The 23910-nt window shown below is 34.7% G+C and overlaps 1 long non-coding RNA gene across 1 annotated transcript; it reads left to right on the forward strand.

Moving 5' to 3' along the window:
- The first annotated feature begins 21532 nt into the window (after window positions 1–21532).
- On the forward strand, window positions 21533–22407 carry LOC128205363 (uncharacterized). Its single transcript, XR_008256223.1, has 3 exons — window positions 21533–21638; window positions 22057–22189; window positions 22332–22407. It is a non-coding gene; the product is annotated as an uncharacterized LOC128205363 (long non-coding RNA).
- Window positions 22408–23910: the final 1503 nt, after the last annotated feature.

The following is a 23910-nucleotide window of genomic DNA, read 5'->3' on the forward strand; positions in this document are numbered from 1 at the left end:
GTCGGAATTTCTTGACACCGGTATAAAATCATCAAGTTCCTGCATTTCTTAACAAGTTACATGTCTTTGGTAATTATCGGGGCAACTGGTTATTATAACAAAACCTTCTGGCAAATTCTTCACAGACATTTTTCTTGGATGATTGTAAAGTTCGTCTTGCGTGTAACATTTATGTATTTGTGCTTGGGTGTTATTCTTTGATTCGAAATCGTGACAACACTTTCCAAATAATTCACAATCTTCTGTACAATGACAATTTTCGCAGCAAGGTCGCGATTTTCCATCAGGTGTCCAATTCTGTTTCAAAAGAGTTATAATGTTAACTAAATAGTTAAGATATTATTAGAGGAGACACACCTTTGTAGACTTTTAAACTATAAATTAGAGTTTTATTATGGAATAAACATGCATATACCATACTATTTTGCTAAAGATAAGCTCCTCTTTCTTACATTTAAAAAAGTACCAGGTGAGTTTACGTCCATATATGTCGGTCATTGAGTTTGGTTTATTAATAGAAAAATAGCATTTGAACAGGTTTTGGCAATTATGTGGGTTAACTTTATTCTTATAAAATATATTTAGTATTCATTTGCATATACTGGTGTTAATATTCTGTGAGATTCAATTACTTAACGATATACACAGTATACTCTAACAATATCATTAAATATTCAAATTGTTGTTTTCTATCGTGTTTCAATAAATTAAAGCATTATTTTATCAATCAAGTGAAGATATATGTGCAGCGGTTGTAGTGATAATGAATAATCAAAACCGTCATTCTTTTAATTTTATCAAAGGAATATAAATGAAACATATGTGTCTCGGCATGAACAGAACCATCATGTGTTGTCGTGTTGACACTGATTACCAATTTCACTATAAAAAATATGGATACGTTTGTGGCCATTCTTTGGGAGGTTTCAAAAAACCTTAAATAATAAGGGTTATACTGTTGCATGTAAGTAGTAGTTAATGTTAATCCTAACCGAACCCTGAGTAGCTATTTTATAGCTATAAATTACACAAACTATAATAAACCGCGCATAGCTTTTGTCCTTACTTCGATATGACAAAATATCATGATGCTTTTAATTGTTCCAATACGTTCAAATACAAGAACTGGAATCAAATGAGTAAATTTTTATCTCATAGATTATAAAACAAAATATTACTCAGTTTGGAAGTAACAGTGTTATTGGAAAAAAATATCTTGTTACCATAAATTACATTGAATTAAGACAAACCATAATTAATGCAACAAAGCTTTCAGTTCCTGAAATACATACAAGATACAAAATACAAGTATTATTGTTTTAAGTCAGTATATGCTTACAAAAACATTCGCTCAATGAGCTTAATTAGCTTTTTATCGGACATGAGCTGTGATTACTTAAATCAAATGAAACTTCAATTATGCCCAATCGCTACATTTTGGAATTAACCCTATTTAAGTTCATGAAACTGTATAATGATAAATGAAAGTTTGCGCATAATCAAAGATTATACCGTAGTAATAATATGGATAAATAGACAAGCGATATATATTCGCAAAATAAAATTATCAAGAAAGAGCTTAAATAAAAACGTTGCAGCTTATACTATGTCTCGCTACCTTCACATATGGAGGGAATAAAAGATCTTGTTATTTATACTAGTGTATAGGCTGTTATGAAAAGTAGAATATTTTACTTGTTATAATATTATAGATAGTTTTGAAGTGTATGACAAGTAAACGATAAGAATAGTATGTGGTGTTATGCGTTAAACATACTACAACCGTTTCATTCTACCTTAGCCGAGCAGAGAGCTTTAAAACGCCGCATAGCGGCATCGCCGCATCAACGTGTTTTTTTCGTTTATGAGGTGATTTTCAACGCATAAACGTTTATGCGGCGACGCTCAACGCATAAAGCAGAAATTGCTTATATGGGGTGCAACTGTGCCTTTTTGCCACATAAAGAGGATTAACCTAACCATTTATTATAAAGCTAAAAAATATTTCAACAAAAACGATGGTGATGACGTTGATGATGATGATGATGATGATGATGATGATGATGATGAAGATGATGATGACGATGACGATGATGATGATGATGATGATGATGATGATGATGATGATGATGATGATGATGATGATGATGATGATGATGATGATGATGATGATGATGATGATGATGATGATGATGATGATGATGATGATGATGATGATGATCAAGATGATGATGATAATAATTATGATAGTTATGATAGTTATGATGATGCTGGCGTTGGTAATAATGATGGCGGTGGGGATAATGATGATGGTGGTGGTTGTGATTGTGGAGATGATGGTGGTGGTTGTGATTGTGGAGATGATGATGGTGGTTGTGATGATGATGATGATGATGATGATGATGATGATGATGATGATGATGATGATGATGATGATGATGATGATGATGATGATGATGATGGTTGTGGGGATGATGATGGTGGTTGTGATGATGTTGTTGATTATGGTGATGATTAAGATTAGGGTGTTGCATATTACTGTCATTTTAAAGAAAATATGGGAAAAGTTGGCATGCAAGTTGAGCCAAAATGGAAGTTGAAAATAAACCCTTAGAGTTTTCAAATGACTAGTGCATTAAAACCTATCAATGAAAGAAAGAAGTCCATGATGACCCTATTATTAGTTTGAAATGACGTTGAAAGTATGTAGTTAGCTGCCTAGCGACCTAGCGGCCTGGCGGCCTAAAATGATATCCTATTTTCGTATAAAACAAAGAAATATTAACTGAGTATTAAGCACATACTATCACTCTGAGGCGATTATCAACATGCCTCTTCTTCTATTTGTTTCTATATTTTCTGTGTTTATGCCAAAATTGTCACTCTTAAGCAATTATAAACCTTTTTAAAAAAAATGTCGATCGAGCACTTCAGCGGCCTAGCGGCGTAAACAAGGGCAGTAATGTCAGGTGCGTCCATGCTTCCCGGTTCATTGTTTTGAGTGGAAAACGTTCATTTCATCTTTTATTCCCTGAAAATATAAATTATATATCTGTACACCCTCTTATTTAATTAAATAATTAACAAAATTAATTTTTGTGAAAAACTAAAACAAAACGACTGGTATTTCGGGTAAATACAGTGTGCCATAGATCTTCCAGATTTGGGATGAACCTAGGTTCTAAAAATGTACAGAATGAACCAGCAAGCATTTTCGTAAATGAGCCGATTTAACTCCAAAATTGGCTGTCTGCATTCGGGAAACAATAGCAATACTGTTATTGTCCAAAACAAAGCATCGGGTGGGGTTTGTATGCAAGAGAACGGTATTAAATAGTTGTTTTAAGGCAAAAAATGCATTAAGTGAGTCGGGAAGCCTAGTAAGAACGTGCATTGTTTTCACGAGATATTTTAATACAGACATTATTTTGATCTAAAACAAGCGTCTTCATAAACGAGCAATTGCTCTTAATTCGGTGCACAAGGTCGTTTCTAAAAATTATTGTTAAAACATATAGAAAACAGTGGTAATACTCACCGAATCGAGGACGTTTTCCACTCAAAACAATGAACCGGGAAGCATGGACGCACCTGACATTACTGCCCTTGGTAAAGTTAGCGGCCTGGCGGCCTAGCAGCCTAAAATGGTATGTATACATGCGTTTTCTTCCAAAACAATGATAAATCTTTGGTTTAACAATTTTGCTAAATACAAAAAATAAAAATGCTGATATTCGCTATAATGGATTTTTTAGGCAGCTTGGTCGAGTTTTGGGCGAAATGCAGACATTCGTTAAAGGATGGTGATTTGTGATAAAAACCATAACTTTGTCATATTAAGAGAAGGAAATGCATGTATAAATGGTTTATATTAGAAACCAATTTTAGCCCGCTAGGCCGCTGAACTGGACATAAAAAACTAAGACCGGTCTTGATGAAACTTTATCAACAAATATTGTACTAGTATATGTTGTAAATGCTTTTTATGCGGCGAAAGTGTGCCTTTTTGCCCCATAAAAAAATCTTTGTTTATGCGTTGAAAATCACCGCATAAACGAAAAAAACACGTTTATGCGGCGATGCCGCTATGCGGCGTTACAGAGCTTATATAAAATACATACCTTCAAAGGCCCTGACTTGCAAAAAGTGTTATATGGGCATACTTCAGTCATATTTAGCTTGGCTTCGGTCGTAAATACCGAATTATGTGAAACTGTATAGACGTCAGCATGTTGTTCTTTAAAGATCTCCTGAAATATGTGTAATGATACATTTATCAATATGTGAACAGTAAATTAAAAAGACAGGTTATACATTTTAACAATAATCTAAATTAACTATATGTATGCGTAAAAAAACTTCTTACCGATTCATTATGTAAATCCAATTAACTACAGACTATTTATTTTAGTTGTTTTCAAAGACAAAAATGATAAAATGATAACATAATTAAATGCAACAATTTCAAACTGTACTGGTGCCTTCGTTCGTCGAAATAATTAACTCCATTATACCGGACAATTTATACCCTTCGAAAACGACAGTTTTGATAAATGATCAATTTACAAAACTAATTACCACAGAAGGTGAAGATTTGTTAATTATGCTATGATATTTGAATGCAAAACTCGAGCTCTTTTCAAGTAATACTGTCTTCAAGAAATGGTATCAAATACAACTAAAACTATATATAGTTACTGAACATTATACAATTCAATACAATCAGGACGCATAAGGCCACACCGCGTTATTTGTTGATGTTTGCTTTAGTTTTCGGAGTATAGCTACAATAAAATATTCATATTTTAAATAAGTATCAAAAAACAAGTTTAATAATACTGCTGACAAAAGATATGATCGCAAGTTTCACTATTTACATTCGAACATTGATGTTTTATGGCTAAATGCGTTACTAGCGTTTTAGGAAAAAGAAATCGGCAGTTTTTCGACGGTTTTCCAAACGATCGAGATCAGTTTTCTTTGTGCTATCGCTTTTGATTGCTTTTAAGGCATTGACAGTCTGCTCATTCCAACCCGAACATTAAAAGAACAGACATTATAGGCTATCTGTGAGAGTGCAGATTTTAAACATTAATTATTTTAAATACACATTGGCAGGATTTTTAAGTAGTTATTTAAACAACATATCGAAATAAACATACAAATGAAGCAAAAGTGCCTCTATGGCGCAGTGCAGTACTTGCCGGCTGCCACGCATTGTGCAGTGCAGCTTTTTTCGAGTACCGCTGATGGCGTAGTGCAGCAGTTGTCCGTGTGCCGCTGATTGCGTAGTGCAGAAGTTGTCAGAGTATCACTGATGGCGTGGTGCAGCAGTTGTCAGGGAACCACTGATGGCGTAGTGCAGCAGTTGTCAGGGTACCACTGATGGCGTAGTGCAGCAGCTTTCAGAGTACAATTGTTGGCTTAGTGCAGCAGTTGTCGGAGTGCCACTGATGAAAGTGTGCAGCAGCTGTCGTATTGCCACTGATAGTTTAGTGCTGCAGCTGTCAGAGTGCCAGTGATAATGTAGTACAGCAGCTGTCAGAATGCCACTGAAGGTAAAGTGCAGCAGTTTGGCAAGTGCCACTGATAGCGTAGTGCAGCAGTTGTCCGATCGCCACTGATGGTGTAGTGCAGCAGTTGTCCGAGGGCCACTGATTGTTTGTGTAGCAGTTCACCGAGTCTTAGTAGAGTTGTTGTCCTAGTGCCTTATTTATAATTACGTATAATCAAAAATATTTGGAACCTTTGGTAAACAATAAAAACTTTATTTCAATAGTATTCTCACCTGAATCAAATTATATTCGGTTCATTATCAGGGCAGGTAAAACATAAATTGTATTTTTTGTCCGAAAATAAAGCATGTGCTCAAACGAATATGATACTCGTCATAAACTAATACACAATATGACTCCATTTGTCTAGGTAATATGTTAGAAAGATCGACAAAGGAGGTGTTATACGATAGCATGTCTAGACAAACGGTGTCTTTTATGGTCGCGTAATGGCTTCCTTTTTCATGTTCGTTGTGGTAAGCTTCATATGAAACTGTGATCAATCTGATCGTTGAACTGTTGAAATTTCAACATGAAATAGTAGTAGGAAATAAATATATTCAATGATCTTGTAGTTGCTTACGTCCAATTTGAATTGAAAAATGGTATGCAGAGCGAGTTATACGGATAATGATCTCGAATAAATTGAGCCTTTCGATCAATTCCAATGTTACTGGCGATGGCCAAGATTAACCCACTAACACAGAAAGTAGCTTGGACGTCTCAGGTTAACGGTTAACCGAATACATTTAACTAATGGATAACTATGATGATGTAATCACGGACCAGTTTAATGGACAATGCGATAGGTTGAAAAGACGACGACAGACGCTCAGACCATAACACCAGCCGTGATTACATACGACAAAATAAAGACAAAGCTTAAGGAGGTTGATTAAGAGTCTACTAAAAAGAAAGGAAAAAAAACAATAGCTTGAACTTAACGGGTTAATTTACATTTTACTGAACGTTTCAAATGGGTACCTAACAATCCTTGATAAAAAGATCTAGTTTTTTTTTATATTTATATAGTATACAGTCGAAACTCGTTGGCTCGATATCTCATGGTTCGATATCCTCGTTGGCTCAAACTAGATTAAAAGGACCGATTTTTTTTTTACTCTTTGTTCATATAAAATTCGATCGGATGGCTCGATATCATCAGGGTCGATATTTCTCCACGCTCGAAGTCGTTTTCGCGTTCCCAAACAAGAATTTCACATTTTGTTTTGTTTGCTTGGGTCGATGTCATTTTCGCGGGTTCAGTTAAGAATCTCTCACCTTGATTTGTTTGCTTGGCTTCATTTAGCACAAGGCGCTAATCGATTAAAATTGCTTGACTGGTATTATAATTATTATCAAATTTAAATGGTTTAACAGTTTGAATAAACATGCCATCACTTAAGTTCTGTCTCTAATTGATATCCATCTATAAATTTCTATGCATTTTGATATAACTTATAAACTATGTTTGTGTTACCCACTGTTAACAATTGTTTGTTTGTTGTTTTCGCATAAATGTATTTTTATAATAAATAAAAAAAATCAAATGATATTTTCTAAGTATCGAATAAGTCATGTTACGAACTTTACGATGCTTAACTATGTCCAATAAATACTCTTCTTTTCTCTTGCGGAGATAGCGTAGCCAATTACAAACGAGGTAAATAAGACTTTTTGTAACAAATAAAAAAATAACACTCTGTAAGCAATCCCGCTTTGCTCGATATTCTCGAGGCTCGAAGTATTTTGGCCGGTCGCTAGAATATCGAGCCATCAGTGTATATGCACAGTGTTGTTAGTGAAGTTATGTGCTGTTGTTCGTTCTAAATCGTTCTGAATTGAGAACTGATGCTATTTTCATAAAGTTTGTAAGTGAACGTTGTTTCCTATTACAGTTTTATGTTGTTAATATTAACGTAAACTTGTTATACACATAAGACTTATACGTCACAATATTATTCTAACAAATCAAACCATATTATCACATTGTCAACATATAAACTGATAAAATATAACGATTATTTAACCTTCACGTACATCTGTATATAAAAAGTGGCGCGAACTCGATCGTTAGTCTAAAGTGTTTCCTTTTAAGAGCAAAATCCCCAAATATATTTTATTGGTGACCGAGATTTCTGTCCGTGTTAGTTGCTCTATGTCCGTCTTGGTCTAGGAAATGTTTGGCAATGATCTAAGGTCATTGCGATATTAAACAAGAACACCGCTTTTACAATTGTTTGACTGCTGAGTTTCCGGGTTAATATATTAGTACATCAAATTCGCTCGAACAGACTCATTCAGAAAATCTGTCAACGGCTGACATATAATTGCGAAGCAATCATGCAATAAATGGATGTTTGATTTATATGATCAAGTATACGCCATTTTATTTTGTCGAACTTATTGTCTTGGTACAGCTCTTTCACACAAAAATGATAATAAAAGATTTTATGAATTCTTAGTACACATGTGGATGATATTTCTTGATTATTTGCATATTTTGTGAGACATGCTGTCGATGTTGTTTTCTTTTCCTTTAACATAGAGCCGCGTGTGCAGAATAGAAGCCAGGGGACTTTGAAGACTTTTGTTTTAAAAAGCAAATGGATATATTTTTTCAGCAAGTGGTGGCTGACAGTAAATAAATGTTTAGATGATTCCATTGTTGGTTATTCAATGGCAACTATTTAACAAAGAGTTTCCAGTTAAGCGATGTATTTCCTGTTACAATTATACTTATAATGCATGGAAAATGTACGGGACTTTCCCCGCAGTTTAATGGTAAAAGGGTAACACAACTTCAGTCATTTCCTAATATAAATATATCATTGTTCATATGATATAAAAACGTAATAATTTCTAAACTACATACTTATCTTAGACCGTTTTGAAAAAAAACGTATACGATGTTAAAAACTTATATTTGTACTTTTTTATATAATCTGACTATGAAAATTTTAAGACATCCACTAAAGTTTGGAAACGACTTAAGATGCTTTATAAATAAGGACCAAGCAATAAATGTTTAACAATACTGGTAATACAATGGAAATGCCATGATCAATTACCCGCAGCAAAATGGTTAAAAAAGACCCTGGCACAAGGGTTATGCCAAACATACAACGAATGCATTGAAATATCTGTATTCAATAAAAAAAAGTTATTAACTGAAACATTTATGAGTCTTGTCAACGCAAACCATATACTACATTATTTGAATAGAGAAATTAGCGGTCAACCAGCCAAAAGCTTATTGCTTAAATCATAATTGCTTCGAAACATGTCACTCGTTGTGGTTTATAGTGTTCTGGTCTTTGTCATTTTATTGTTTATTTAATTATGTTTCATATATGTCATACAAAAATGCAAATATTAGTCTTGTTCGTACAAATCAATCAGAAAATAATCAGATCAATTGGATTAAATACTACTTATTTCAATCAAACACGTCCTACTTCCACAAAATCACATAAACTAGTACTTACATACCTGGAAATTGAGATTATATGGATAATGTATGCGTGTGTACAACAATAAGTCACTTACCGCAACTGTTATGTTTATGTCAAGCGTTCGTTAAATAAGTAATTAAACTAAGGTTATACAGGCGTGTGGGACAGCGGCTATGCTCCCCGACACATATAAAGCGGACTAAAAAAAAGAAAAAGTTGGTTGGCAATGTTTTCCAAATTTAAGCGATATTCCTCAAGTTGTGTACGAGCTATGGAACAGACAAAAACTGTATTGGTCAAATCCTGGTGTGAGTAATTATTTCTTAAACACTTCCATAGTAATTCAATTCTACACACTTAGAGCGAAGATACAGCTTAGTGCCATATTTCCCAGGCTAACCTTGTTGTTTCTGTCAGTTTGCTTTCGTTGTAAGATTTATACTCAATGACTCGTGGATGTGTATTATAATATTGTGATATTGCTTTATAAATATTACCAACAAATTGTTTCATTAAGCGATCCCTGATGATTACATTAGTTAAGTATTATTGTGATTATGTATTACTCTGTTTTATCATTTGTTTTATAAATACGTTTTTTATATACATTGTAGGTATCTGTTTGTTAATCTTGTTTTTATTTCATGGTTGTGCTCATCGTTTATGGAGATTGGACAAATAAAGGTAACTGTTCTGCTGTGAAAAATAATGCACACACGAAAACACTTTAGATACCCAAAATGTATGACCTTGACAATGATCAGAAGCCGGTCAAACATCGGTAACTTGATATTACCTAGCAATGATATCGCAAGAATATATAGCTTTCCGTTCGGATAAATCTTTGAGATTTTAAGAAGACTGCTATACCAATTGTTTCACAATACGTGCAAGTTCAGTTTTGTGCTTAAAAAAGAAGCAAAACATGCATAAACATCTAGTACTTTATACTTTTCAAATGCCTATCTTAATTAAGTAATAATATCCCGAGCTTAAAGAGACTCGCTCATGTTTTTGGGCATTTTTTCACCTTTATAGTGATGAATCTGAAAACGCAAATATGAAAATAATTTCACTCTTGGATATCTGGAATTGTAGAATAAATTCCATTTGAATTATAACCAACTTGTTTTAGACGGGGGCGAACTCATGCCGTTGCAGTTAAAAACAAGTGGCTGCAAAAATTCTCGCCCACATGGAATCTTACTTTAACTAAGGGATAGTCTAAACTTTAAGCCTTTTTTGAAATAACCGTATTCAAAATCATGGACCTCAAAAACAATATTTTAGCATACATCAATGTTTGTACAAAGGTTCCAGCCATTAGTATGTTAGTTCGAACAATCCTTATGATGTGCAACGCTTTTTAGTCATAAATAATGTAATTGAAATTCCCTGTTCATTTTGTAGCTTATTTGAGGCTTTTGTTTAGTACATCTAAATCCAAAAAAGTGACATTTAAATGACGCGTTTACAACCAGGATGTTTAAATTTTAATTATTTGATATACTTTTATTTTATAAAGTTCTATGTTTAGTTAAATTGGATAGTTACAAAGAAACTGGGTTGATTAAACTTTGCGATCATCCTTTTTCTGGAAGACTCCTGTGGTTCTGATGTACCTTTCTTTAGATTAACCACTTTTAATTTTACTTACATCATCTGAAACAATATTAACTGTACATTGAATTAAATGAATCAATATAAAGTGTATAAGAGTGATTCACTCACTGTGTGTATCATGTATTAAGTAATGCGTAGATTACTCGGTAGCACAGTATAATCTAGATTGTCAAAGTTCAACCCCAAATCCAAGAAGAATCTTCCTTAATCTGCAGATTTGGATAAAAAAATATGTTTTAAGTTATAAACAATACAATCATCACCATAAACAATAAACTAGGTAAACAAATACTCTTCTGTTTTATAAATACGTAATGAAAGAAATTAACGCAGAAGCACATTCAATCAAAAGGTTTGTCTTGTAATAAATGTATGAGGTTGAGGTGGAGCGCCATCACAAACAGTTTATGCCAACAATGTAAGCTTTGTTGGTTGTCAGTTGAGTTTTGAACTTTGATCCTTGTTATCAAGCTGTCTTATTTATCGTGTTGAAATATATTTGATATTCATATATGTTGTAGCTATTGCGCAATAAAGACAAAATTTGCAATAATGCAAATCTGTGATCTGATATTTTGTAAGCAATCTTGTATCATTGGTTTGCAGATATATATATATATTATATATTTATATTGAACGTTTCTTGAGAGGTAAAGACTCCAAAGGTTTACTTTTATGTTATCTTCCTCAAAATACATAAAACTAAGACTTATCTTTGCCTACTTCTACACATGTGACGTCAACATAGCATGGGTATAACGAGTCGAACTTCCTGTGACGTGTTAAGTATTCAGATTAATGGCGTATTTACAAATGTTACACGTAACGATCGTAGCAGGATGTATGAAGATTTTATTGAATATGGATTATCTATCTAATCCTTTTTTCTAGATTGTACATGTGTTTTCTGTTTGTCTTTATGTTAACAAATTGTGTGATCGTCATTTGTCTAACTACTGGGCTTGTTTCTCTAGGTCTCTCTCGTTTTATTTGAGGCCATTTTATCTGATCTTATACCGTTCATCATGAGAAGAAACTTTCGGTCATTGTTTTTCAATAAGCGTCTATACTCTTCATATCCGAATAAGCTCAAACGGAATTAAAAGAACGACTGGTAACAGGTGTGGTCAAGAATTCGGCGTTAGAGAAACTTAAAAGTGATGGGTTTCGATGTAGTTCTTTTTGGCCCCTCCACAACGCACCTTTTGGATATGTTTAGCCTTAACTTATGCCAACTGGTGTTATCTAAACATGTTTGTCTCCGATATTTCTCCAAAATTGACGTTGAAATGTTTACAATGACGATTTAAGCATTAGACGAGATATTTATGTCATCAGCGTCGATCAGGGCTTAGGCTTCGCAGTGTAAAAAATGTTAACTACAAGATACAAGATGCAAGAATCTTTAGTTTATGTCAGGTATATGCTTTCGAGAAACATTAGCCCAATGATCTTTTTTCCGATATAAATAGCAAACGTTCATAACATATACAAAGCATAAGAAAGAGATGGTGACCTGAAAATATCTTGAACGCTAGATCAGACGTATTCAGACAAATCTGTCAACGGATGACATATAACCACAAGGTAATATATATCTTCAAGGCAATTCCATTCCAATATGATATTCCAATATGTAAGATACCTCACGAGTCTTCAGTGCATTGGAGTATCAAAGGGAATATCATCTAAGGAATTTACTAAGAAATTTCTTTAACTATTATATAAAATAACAACATGTACATCGAACCGTTACCAGTACAATTTCCAAATCATACAGATTGGGCTGTACGAAAACAATATTGTGTAATATGGCGTTAATCACGTGTGGTTTGCACAAGGAGTTTGTGATATTTCAAGTTTTATGTCATTTTTGAAACACAAAATACGAGACGTTTAAGATCCAAATTTAAACAGCAGGGTGTCAGACTTTACAAGAGCGTTATTTTATTTAACAAATTCTAGTTTTGAATTCAAACCCTTTCTTAAGTTAGTTAATATAAATTCAGAATCGCTTATAGCCAGTTCAGATTTTCATCGCATCGGTTAACTATAGTTTGTATGTGGAATAATACATTTTTGGAACAAAGAATTTGCCCATATTGTAATGTCTTAAAAGACGAATTTCATTCTTTGACTGAATGCGGCCTTTATACAAATATAAGATTGAAATTTATTCCACGATGTTGTTGTTCTCATCAAAATATATATAAACCATAAAGTTGCTGAATACAGCAATTGCAAAAACAGATATATTGGTTTGTTAAATAACCTTCCTATGTCCGGGTATAAACCATTTACATTTTTTATATGATTTATTATTACGCGTTTAAGAAATAACTGTTAAATTTGTTGTAAAATGATTCGTACAATTTGTATAATATTATTTCTGATAACGAGTTAAAATGTTAGGTACCATTTATGTTAATGTAAAACATCCCAACAAGTTATAAATATTTATGTGAAAAACTACAGAAACAAGTTAAACTTATATAAACCGCAGAGCCAATGTTGAATAATGAAAATATGTATTGGTATCTATGTCAAAAGAATACACTGTTAGGTATGTCTACCACTCTAAAGCTAAGAGAGAGAGAGAGAGAGAGAGAGAGAGAGAGAGAGAGAGAGATAGTGTGTGTGTGTGTGTGAGAGAGAGAGAGAGAGAGAGAGAGAGAGAGAGAGAGAGACAGACAGAGAGTGACAGAAAGAGAGAGAGAGAGAGAGAAAGAGAGAGAGAGAGAGAGAGAGAGAGAGAGAGAGAGAGAGAGAGAGAGAAAGAGAGACAGAGATAGAGAGAGAAAAGGCGAGATTCTTTATTTCCTCCGGTATGAAGACGCACGACACATTATAATCAGAACATAATACAATGAAACATATATAACAAAAGCTTTCACGAATTATATACAACAAACAAATGTATCAGATTTGAAGGATAAGTTTAACTATTACATCGAGTAATACTGTATGTTAACTATGCATCTATACATGTACTTATGTATAGTGACTGAAACATAGTTTTGTAATTTCATTTATCTTTTCTCATTCTACGGCATCTTATTGTTACTGATTTGTTTACATATATTATAATTTCTTGTTTATATTTTGAGATCATAACTTGCTAGCCAAAAATATCATTAACGACGAAAAGCGAAAGAGCCTGTTTAATACAAATATATTATTTGAGGTAAAATAAAGAAAAAGTAAAAAAAGCTTTTTTGGTCCGATTTTTTTTCAAGCCGTTTTTGTATACATTTAATTCGTACTTATACAATCACAGATCGTTAATGTATATGGCATGTACAAGATACTGTAAATATTAAACTAATCAATTTTCCTCTATGTAGGAATTGTACTGTACATTTGATGATTTGTTCTTTCAGATGAATGTTGATTGACCACATCAAATATATGTAATATCGCCGATTTGTTCTAAAATTGATTCGAAAAATGAAACGATCAGGTGACACTTAAAGAATGAATACTTATCTATGATGCTGTTTATTTTTTCCCTGAAGTAACAAAGATATCTTTCAAGATTTTAATAGGGTGTTCAATTCGATAACATAAAATAAAAGCGCTCGAAACTAGTGTTATTTAAAAAAAAATGTGATGAGGCATCATTCTTCTTTGTTTATATCAGTATTGTGTGTTCTTACTTTAAATCATTGTTGACACACATATATATATATATATATATATATATATATATATATATATATATATATATATATATATATATATATATATATATATATATATATATATATATATATATATATATGTCAACAATGATTTATATGTATATACGATAAAATGCCAAACAGAAAATGCCTAATTCATAAGAGAGTATATCTTGTAGATGTAGTTCATGTAAACCATGTATGTGCATATGCTTTTATGAAGGATAAGTCTTATCGTGAATTGACGTCATATCCCTTTTCATTCTAGTATTTATCTCTCCAAAATCTCTGCAAACCATTGCGCCACGATATGATACACGGCGTGCACTTTTTAGCACGAAGTGTAACAAGGATATCTAAATTGTGTTTTTCTAAATACTAGAAAATATACTATTTACTGTCTGTGGGTTATTTGCAATTAAAACTTTAAGAGAATCGACCACTACATTCAGGTGCCAGCTTGTATTTAAAAGGATTTATATACATAATTGTTAAAAACGTTTAGTTTAATTCATTTATTGCTAGCGTTTCTTATCGCACTGTTGATACATATAGTGCCATCTCCGTCTTGCCATTAACAGCAACGCAGCACGGTCTGTGTACACGTAGCTCCCTAAGTCAGAGGTAGGTGATATTTTGGTACCATATTGGATAGCATTTTCTTCGTTTTGTTCATTTATTAATTCTCATATCAGAACAGTAGCCAGTTATATACCGTGCAAAGATTAAACAGCGTGCGGATAAATCACAACCATATTTCCATTTACGCACTCTCTTTTTTGAGCGATAAGCTTCTCAAAAAACATGTAGCTTATTCGGCAAACCCTCGTGTTTAAAATATTTTACAAATCAAGCGCCGCGTTCACAGTGTAAATTTCTATTACTCGGATCGTGGATGCAGTTGTGATTACATTCTTCATTTAGAAGATAAATAAGTATGTGTATTTCATACAAGTACGGACACAGTAACAAGAACAAAAAATGAAACAATAAATTCATGCATATGTACATCGGCTTGAATTTCTCCCGTTTGTTTTCTACAGCCATGAAACTGCTTCTTCTTACCAGCCTCGTGTTCGTGACGCATGGAAGTTTGCTTCCCACACGTGAGTACATACAGTGATAGAATTCAGTCTTATACCAATTTCTTACACAGTGATCTCCCTTGACGAGCAGATAAGTGCTCTGCAACCTCAATCTCATTTAAATAATGTCGTGACGTTCTCCTCATTTAATAACGTTGCGCCCATATCGAAACGTCGTGAAGCGAGAGTATTGTGGATTAGAGTTAATGAGATTGGAAAATAGCTTAATTGCAGCTATTTACATGTTGTAAAGTTTCTTTGAATAAAGTTTTTTTCAAAGGTAAATTATCGAACACAATCTTTGAAATAAAAGAAAACAACATTTAAAATGACGTTAATTGATCGTGATCATCATCTGGTGATATACCTTGTGACAGTGCTAACTGTACGACAAAAGGCAATAACCGCTGTGTGGAGTTTGATCTAAGACTTGGGACACCAAGAAATATTGCATGGGTTTGACATAGATCTGCGCTCCCGACAGGAGACATCTCCAATTCGCGGAATTCTATTATAAGTACATTATGTATTTATCTTGTTTTCAATGAGAGTTTTAGGCTTTAGCTGCTTAAATTTGATCTCCTGGAGGGGGCGACCTATATGTAACGCCTTTTTCTGGCTGGACATGTGATTAATAAATAACATTCGTTTAATTTATCGAAAATTCAAGTTCAATGATGCAATTTCTTGAAAAACGAGAATATTTTTCTTTCACGGACCTATAAACATACGATTTTACTGTAAATGGCTGCATGTAATGAATAGTCCTAATTGATGAGCCATGTGTAAACACAACTTGCAAATATGCAATTACACGAATATTGCATGAAATAAAATAAACGTATCGCTTTATACGCATTGACTGGACGTTATCGCATGGTGTTTTCAATTGAAGCCGATAAGAGAATATTAAAAAAACCATATTACATTATATCATTATACGTATCCAGCGTATCGCAATATACATCGCGATCCGTTTTTGGGCTTATCGTTACAAACCTTATTGTACACATTGACTGATCGAGAGCCGTCACGTGGTGTTTAATTGAAACTGATAAATAATATTACCCCCCCCCACACACACACACACACACACATATTATATTTATATTTTAAACATTCATATACAACTTTTTGTTTAATTTTACAAACTAACTCATGGCGCCATTTAATGCTTTGCATCAATTGTCTTTCTTGTTTTGCATTGATATGCCTTTTCAGTTAAACGCTCCGATTCAAACTGTGGGTCGCAGACGTTCTTTACTGAAAACAACGGCCACATGAAAAGCCATGATTCGTACGTCTCCGGAGCCAACTATTACGCAAATATGCATTGCACATGGGTCATCGAGGCGCCAGCTGGGTTGAAGGTAGAGCTCGTTCCAGTTACCTTCGACCTGGAGTATCATTGACTTTTATTATTCATAGCATCCGATGGCAACGTCGTTCAGAGATGGTGTACAAAGGATATAACTATGAACATGATATGTATAGTATGTACGTTAAGATGATATATTTTTTCTCCACCATCCTTGACCGATACTTTTCCATCAACGAAACTTTTTGGGTCGTTGGCTTTAGAGCTGCTGTCAATTGGCCATTAAATTCGGTTGAAATAAAATTCACTCGGAACTCAAAAGAACATACATTATTTTTGTTTGTTTTTTTATGATAAAAGGTCAAAGCATAAGCTCCAGTACCGTTTATTAGGTGTGTGAATGTCAGTCGTTAACGCTATATAAACATTAACTACATTAATTAATTGGGTGTCTGGTATTGATTTTCTTACGTTCGGGTTAAACATCCATATGCACGACTACGTCCTAGTTGCAACTGTTATCGGAAAGAAATATTCTATAGTTACGTCATGTTTCACCGCAATTTAACACTAATTTGTCTGTTGTTCTTGTTGCGATTATGATTGGATAGAAATATAAGTGCCATAACAGTTTTACGTTATTTTGTATTTCGCTCTAATTGCGCTTATGACCATATAGAGCTGTTCGATGGTATTGGTGTAGGCGCTCCTTCCCTGGGCAAGTTCTGTGGAAGCGTTTTCACTCCGATTTCCTCTACCGGACAATACCTCACTGTAAACTTTATCACGGACGATAACTACCACGTGTCAGGATTTGATTTATTCTACAATTTCACATCATCATAAACTCGTGAGTACACCTTCATGAAACGTATTGATTAGCATTGACAAGTCTGTTGTGTGAACATAAAGGGATTTAAAAGTTGCTCGCACAGTCATATTTTAATGCTTTTTTCTATGTCAGACTAATGTCACGCTGGCCAGTTCAAATGCAATAACGGTCAAACGCTACAATGTACAACACATCTTGTATGTGTTTCTTTGTCAGGTCAATTGTAACGCTAGCCGGTTCAAACGCGATAACAGTCAAACGTTACAATGTACAACACATCTTATATTTGTTTCTTTGTCAGGTCAATTGTAACGCTAGACGGTTCAAACGCGATAACAGTCAAACGTTACAATGTACAACACATCTTATATTTGTTTCTTTGTCAGGTCAATTGTAACGCTAGTCGGTTCAAACGCGATAACAGTCAAACGTTACAATGTACAACACATCTTATATTTGTTTCTTTGTCAGGTCAATTGCAACGCTAGTCGGTTCAAATGCGATAACAGTCAAACGTTAAAACGTACAACACATCTTATATTTGTTTCTTTGTCAGGTCAATTGAAACGCTTGCCTGTATGTTGTTCTATATCAGATCAATGTTGCGCTAGCCGGTTCAATTTCGGTATCGGTCAGACGTGACCACGTACTCTAAATCCTTTACGTTTTTTTGTGTTCTTTCAGATCAATGTCACGTTAGCCAGTTCCAATGCAGTAACGGACAATGTATTGACGCCTCTCTACACTGCGATAACAGGCTAAGAGATTGTTCGGACAACAGCGATGAATACAACTGAGGTGGAGTTAGCGGAGGAGGTTAAACAATCGTTTCTAGGCCACACAAAATTGATGTTTCATTCGACGGATTTACCGAATTTCGTTTTTTAGAAAGTGTTATTAAATATCGATTTCATTTTGCCAACAATCACTGTTTTGTAAATTTATGAAGCATCAAAGAATCTCTTAAAGCATGCATACTTTTAGGTTTACTAATACTACCCACAAAAGTCATTTCGTCGTACACTTCTGCCGTCTAAAATTTGTATAATTCACACATACCCGGATGCCGTTGTGCACAAGTAGTAGTACAACCTTTCTATTATCAATCACGTGATGCATACATCTTCTGTATGATATTGAAAAGATGAATAGCAGTCGCAGTAAAATTATTTTTACGTAACAACCCCAACGATCACAAATGTGAAAGTCAGTGTTTACATTAGTAATTAACTCATTGTTGTATCGACATGATATTTATATTTAAGAACCAACTCTTTTCACATACTTCTTTTCATAAAGTAATTCTTTACCTTGTCCTTTTAAAAGTTTATGTTGTCTGAAGTATGTAATTGCATTCGAATACAGATGAGAAACAAAGTAGACGCGCCTCAAATGTCACCGTATTTTTACGTATGTTTTGTACGTACACGAATAAAAAACACCAATTATTTAATATTTCATAATGTTGTCTTGTATCTCATTTCTTAGGTTGTCAAGCTTACGAGTTCACCTGCAAAAATAAGCAATGTGTGTCACGTGACTTTCTGTGCGACGGAGACGTTGACTGTACTGACAACTCAGACGAGCTTCCGGAGGCATGCCACATGAACGCTCAGAGTAAGCCCTCTTAACTCTCTATCGCGTTACAAAGAATCACTCAGGGTATGTCCTTTATCGCGTTCAAGTGGATCGCGAAAAGGAACGTTATTTAGGGTTGTTCGGGGTACGCCTTCTATCGTGTTATATAGGATTGCTCAGGGTACACACTCTATCGCTTTATTAAGGATCGCTCAACGTACGCCATTATCGTGTTATATTGGATCGCTCAGGTAACGCACTTTATCGCGTTTTATAGGATCGCTCAGGGTACGCCCTCTCTCGCGTAATATAGGTATGCTCCGGGTTCGTAGCAAATCTGGTAATATAGGATCGCTCACGGTATTCGCGTAATACAATAATGTTCAGGAAAAACGTGTAATATGGGATCGCTCTAGTTTAGTTTAGTTTAAACATATTTATTTTACAGCGATTGCGGAACAAGTTATTACAACATTAAATTAATCACTCTCATTGGCCCGATTTTACGCGAGAGTGTGGTCTTGTATTGGGGGAAAGCAAAGAACCCGGAGAAAACCCACTAGTCCGGCTTGATGACCACGAACCAAACTCACATGCGCCCGAGCCGGGAATCGAACCCTGGTCGCCTAGGTGGGGAGCGAGTGCGCTAACCACTGCGCTAACCGAACAACCCATCGCTCTAGGTACACACTCAATTGCGTTATATGAGATCGCTAAGAGTAAGCCCTCTATCTTGTTATATATGATTGCTCAAGGCACGCCTTCTATCGGGTTATATAGGATTGTTCAGGGTACGCCCTCTATCGCGTGAAGTATGATTGCTCAGGGTACGCCCTCTATCTCGTAATATAGGATTGCACAGGGTACGCCCTCTATCGCGTTATATAGAATCGCTCAGGGTAAGCCCTTTATCTCGATTTGTAGACTTGCTTAGAATACCACTACATCCGACCTAATATATGAGTGTCAGTAGTATCCCCTTTTTCTCGTGCACAGACCTGCGGCTATGTGGAGAGAAAACCAAGACTGGAGCGTCTGGATCCATCACCAGCCAAAACTACCCGAAAGCTTATCCAAACGACGTTCAACTGTGTCTACCGAATACAGGCGCCGCCCGGAACACACGTAAACTACATATCATTTCTACAAATGACTCGCAGTCGTTACTTTACTTCTGATCACTTTACAATAAGAAAAATGGTAGATCAATGCTTACTTTGAATGAGAGCGCTGAAAGCTGTAGGTTCGACCAGCCTGATTCTACCTTTTCTTAACAATTTTATTCACAGGCAATACAAATCGAACCCGAAAATATCTTTTGTGTTCATAACGCAAATTTGTTGCTAGAGTAAAGTTATTTAAATGAAACCTGAGTTTATATTAGACAACTTTTTCTGCGTAATGATCTATAACTATCTATTCCCATGGGTTCGTCGCCAAGATTTGTTCAAGATTTTTCGACTTGCTTTTAAATACAAATTAAAGTTGAACGTATTTAAATACAATGACATTTTAATTCGCACTATTCTAAACACCATAAGTCAATTTTGTAACCCTGGCGCATTGATTTTGTTTTTACTTTTTTGTCAAAAAGTACACCTAACGATACCTCATTTCGATTTGCGGGACTAATATTTATATGCTTGCGGCCTATCGCCTAAAAACTGAAGGCAAATAAGCGTTGTACTACCTTTAGCAGGTACATGCTTTTGACAATCGTAACTTGTCGGCAATATCGGTCGTTTGTTAGCAAACGTTTCTCCTTTCTGTGTATAAGGCATTTACCCTTTTTCTGTGTAATGCCTTAAAAATGTATTTATTCATTCTTATAAACAATAGTTTGCACAGAAAGAAGCCATTATCGTGCCTGGCGGTCTACTTTTTAAAAGACATGTTTACATAATGCTTTCCAATCGTGAAAATTCGATCATCTCCGGCAAGCTTCGGAAAAATACCTCATAAATAGTCTGTAAATTATACGAGAATGTGAGCGGACCGCCGGCGATTAACTCAATTATAATAACGCTAAGTAGACCCATTCGATAACGTTAAACAATGTGCTGAAATGAATTATTTTGTTATGCGTCTTAATTACGCTTTGGATAAACTTGAAATCAAATTCAAATTAAAAGTAATACATCATCATACTCTTTGCAATGTGTTCAATTTATTATGTTCCTTGACCATGGAAAACACATACAACACGGTTTCAATAAATGGAATATTTCTAAAGACCCTATAATTTCCGAGGTCAATGTTGTCGGATAATGGCCGAAGTGTTCCGACTGTTTACTTTCGGGTTATTTCAAACACTGCTAAGCGTGATCCAATGTCATTTTGCAATTATGGTTTCACGAAAGAAAACAATACGGACATGAGTGTAGTTAGCTGTTTTCTCCCCTTTTTCAGAGCATCCATTTTACATTCGACAGCTTGTTCAGCGTGGAACCTGAAACCACGTGTGATAACGACTGGGTGAAGGTCACGGGCGATGCTGATAGATACAACCATGGTAACCGCCATGAATATAACTTGCCTACTAAACACAATCTGTTTCGCTCTAAATGACATTGAAACCTTTAAATAAAACGCTTTTAGCAGAACTATCGATCTATTACCATGAACTGTTAATATTTGAGTTGACATATTTTACACACGGCAATTTGGCAAAAAAGAAAATGTTATAAAGAGTCAGGCAGTGTGGAAAGAAAACAATCTTAATCTTCACATTAACTATCAGTTCTGACTGAGTTGTATACATTACTTCGGTAGCCGCCTCTTTATGGTGGGAACCAGGGCAGATTTTCTCAAATTTAACGCACCTAAATTATCATCTTCATATTTTACAACGGAGTTTCTTAGATGGAAGGGGTTATTAAAACAGGGCTGAGCACGATTTACAATCTCTTAAATATATCCCGCCCTTACAGGACCCTTTTGTGGAGACTCGACCCCCGCTGCATTCAGCATACCCGGAGACCACGCCTTCGTAGCCTTCTTTACGGACGACTCTGGCACTTACCCTGGCTTCAATATCACCTGGAATTCTGATTAGAGTCAATGGTAAATGTTTACACTAAATACAATTATAGAAGACATTGAAGTCACTGGTATAGGTTTCACACTAAATGTAATTTCTCATTGAGATGATATTAATATTAGACGAGAGAAGTACGTGCTCAATAATCACCCTTCTATATTACAGATTTAGTCCACTGGGAGAACCACAGGAAAGAACAGCGTTAAACTGTATTGTTCTGTTACAGTGGCATACACACATAAATAAATAAATAAAACAAAGTATTCCGGCGTTCATCATTTATATTTAGCTTTTGGGGATGATGATAATCAGTTCTGATATCACATGTCAGTCCAAATGTTCTGTGTGCGCATATACTTAACCTAACATAATATTATAGGTAAAATCTAAAATAGTCTTTTGAAAGTAAAGGTTAAAGGTTACTGAATTGCTGACACAAGGGAGAGAGAGGGGAAGTGCAAAATATATGAAAATGGGCAAAATCAATCTTATCCTGGCAATAACATGAGTTTTATTTAAAACAATTGGAATGTATTTACCAGTACGTGGTCCTTGGATTTATCGTACCATGAAAGATAAGTAGATCCAAAATTTAACAATGCTAGAAATTCTTATCTTGCCCACGGGCGAAGATAAAACGCCCGTATGAAACTCCTTTTTAATGGTCACCACATTGTTATTACATCCCTTGTTGAAGATTGTCGTCTGTAGCATCATAGAAACCTTGTCTTAGTGCAAAATTCAGAAAGCTTATTAATTATTTCTCGCTTCAAATATCACCATAAAAAGGTTGCCACGCACCTTAAAGAAATAATGCTTCACTCTCCTCAGAACTATTTAAAGACCGATTTCACTATTAACATAATCTGAATAATTGCGCGCATATCCATGACAACCACGAATTATTATATATCCATACGCATTTATTTTCCCTACGCATAAAAGAGTTCCAGAAAAAAACAATACATTTTTACTTTTGTTTAACTGAGGTGTCAGAAAAATCATCTACCATAGCCGCTCGTGTAAGATATGTTCTTCCCAACCCTCGAGGTTTACCGAGTTTCCACCCTACGCTCGGGTCGGAATGAACCTATCTTACACTCTCGGCCATGGAAGATGCTTATATTCTTGCATGGTTAAATTATTGCACCTACTTATCTAAGGTGGGAGAAAGTGGGATCTCGAGGGGTGATTGTCGCATCATAAGTCTTAGAGAGAAATTCTATTATGAGCTTTATTAATACATTTTCGCTCATATAGAAAATAACCCTTTGTCAAAATGGGCTATGGTGCTGTATGTAACACTGTTCACATTTTTATATTTTAAGTATGTTAAAAGAGTCATTTTTCATTAGACTAGTATTTCCATGCTCATACTTGTTGAGATGTTCTGTCCCACCATGAGTTTAGATGATATTTTCAGTAGATGTTTTATATTGCATACAAAATAAAAGCTTCCAACCATGTGAGATGTTCTGTCTCTAGAGTAGGAGTAAATTTTAACATATTTTCACTTCAAGAGATGTTCTATCTCTTGCAGTACTAATACAATCTAAAATGTGAAATGTAATTATATTTTTAAACTGTCAAATTATTCTCCAAGACACAGATTCTGTGATTGGTAGCTAGAATTCTGACAGGCCTGAAGACTAGTGAAACTCATCAGTAACTAATACAGTGGATTCTCTCTGGAATAAGACATATACACTTTGGGGTATCGTCTGAGCCTCAAAGAAGTCTGACC

Source organism: Mya arenaria, chromosome 10 (genome assembly GCF_026914265.1).
Source record: "Mya arenaria isolate MELC-2E11 chromosome 10, ASM2691426v1".
NCBI classification, from domain to species: domain Eukaryota; kingdom Metazoa; phylum Mollusca; class Bivalvia; order Myida; family Myidae; genus Mya; species Mya arenaria.